This window comes from Gymnoscopelus braueri (genome assembly GCF_963280865.1).
Source record: "Gymnoscopelus braueri genome assembly, chromosome: 21".
In the NCBI taxonomy this organism is placed as follows: Eukaryota; Metazoa; Chordata; class Actinopteri; order Myctophiformes; family Myctophidae; genus Gymnoscopelus; species Gymnoscopelus braueri.
This window is the reverse complement of record NC_137623.1, coordinates 4,776,557-4,778,568: the sequence shown is the minus strand read 5'-3', so window position 1 is coordinate 4,778,568 and position 2,012 is coordinate 4,776,557. Positions and strand designations below refer to the sequence as shown.

At 45.0% G+C, this 2,012-nt stretch overlaps 1 long non-coding RNA gene across 1 annotated transcript in view; it reads right to left on the bottom strand.

Moving 5' to 3' along the window:
• The window catches only part of LOC308077449, a 78,602-nt gene that overhangs the window by 59 nt on the left and 76,531 nt on the right, over positions 1–2,012 (bottom strand). The gene's annotated exons all lie outside the window — the stretch shown is intronic.

Genomic DNA, 2,012 nt, shown 5'->3' with positions numbered 1-2,012 from the left:
CTAATCTACTTAAAATACCTTCAGTATCTTTGTATCTTTCTGAAGATGAAGACAAGTTGGACAAATTGAAGATGGATATGTGCCCCCCCCCCCCCCCCCCCCCACACACACACACACACACACACACACACACACACACACACACACACACAATTGTTATGACAGTCATCCAGAGCAACTTAAAGAAAATGACAATGGCAATGACAGGTGCAATGCCTTGCTCAAGGACACTTCAACAGAGTGATTGGTTGTTGCATGGACACTCATTGGATGTTTCAGGATTTAACACATGATGTTTTGACTACGACATCAGGACACAAAGACTTTAGAAATTCCTTTATAAGTGCGTTTTTTTGCACATAAGAAAGTTGTTGCACAATCTCTGGGAAAGATGGATACACTGTTGGTTGTGATCCTGTAATGTGCCCATTGAATCATACGATGGAAGGAACTTGGTCTAAACATAACAAACAGATCATATTAACAGGATGTATGACTTCTAAAAGACTGACCACAACAAACTGGTTAGTTAGTTAGTTGTAGTGAAACGCATTGAAGAAGTGCACAATGCATTTGGGGAGCATGGAACTCTCAAGACAGACCCAGTCAAAATACGATTAAAGGAGCACGCTGAGCCATATGCAGTGCGCACAGCACGCAGGGTCCCCCTGCCTCTCGTACAGAATGTAAAAGAGGAGATACTGCGTATGGAGGAAAACTATATAATTTAACAGGTGACAGAGCCTACAGACTGGTGTGCACCGATGGTGCCAGTTCCGAGAAAAAATGTCAAAGTGCGCATCTGCGTGGGCCTGAAAAGATTAAATGAGGCTGTAAGGAGAGAGAGGTACGTCGTCCTCCCAACTGCTAAGGAAATAACTGCAAAGCTGAGTGGCGCAACCATGTTCACGTCACTGGACGCTGCCTCAGGGTTTTGGCAGATACCTCTACACACCGAAAGCAGCAAGTTAACCACCTTCACAACACCCTTTGGGAGATACTCATTCAAGCGGCTCCCATTCGGCATTACAAGTGCTCCAGAAATTTTTCAACGGAAAATGGCTGAAACTCTGAATGGCCTTGATGGAGTAGCTGTCTACATGGACGATATCCTGGTGTATGGAAACACTCCAGAACAGCACGCACAGTACCTGAGCAAGGTGCTGGAGAGAGTCGAGTCTGCTGGCTTAACGTTAAACAGAGAAAAGCGTGTGTTCAGACAGAAACAACTTCACTTCCTCGGCCAGGTGATCGACAAAACAGGTGTGAAACCCAATCCTGATAAAGTAAAAGCGATCAGAGAGCTACAAACACCACAGAACGTGCAGGAGCTGAGGCGAGTCCTAGGCATGTTCACATACCTGGGAAAATATATCCCAAACCTGTCAACAGTGGGCCAGCCACTGTATGAACTGTTGAGATCTAAAACTGCATGGACGTGGGACCATGCACAGAGGGAGGCGTTCCAGCGCATTAAAGACAACCTGTCTACTGCTCCAGCTCTGAAATTCTATGACGTGAATCGACCTACAGATGGCGCCACGTACGGCCGCTTCGTCTTGCGCTCCTCTCAGACAGTGCAGTTTTTTACTTGTTTTGTCTTTTTTATATTTGTATAAGCCTCACTGCAGATGCTCTTTTCATTATTTTTGCTCTCTTTGCACTCTTTCTTTAAATCTTTTTACGTTTTTTCTTTATTCTATTGTTATTACTTATGCTGCTGCATTGTCTGAAGGAAGCCACACCAAAATAAGTTTTACTCTTGTGTACCTGTACACGAGATGTAACAATAAAGTACAACCTTGAACCTTGAACCTTGAGCCTACTGCTGTGTCGGCTGACGCTAGCAGCTATGGCATCGGCGGTGTTCTGCTGTTGCAACACGACGGAGACTGGAAGCCAGTCGCCTATTGTTTATGTTGTCTGTCTGAGGCTGAAACCAGATACGCCCAGATAGAAAAGGAGTACCTGGCAAGCGTCTGGGCATTTGAAAAGTACCTTCAGAACTTTAG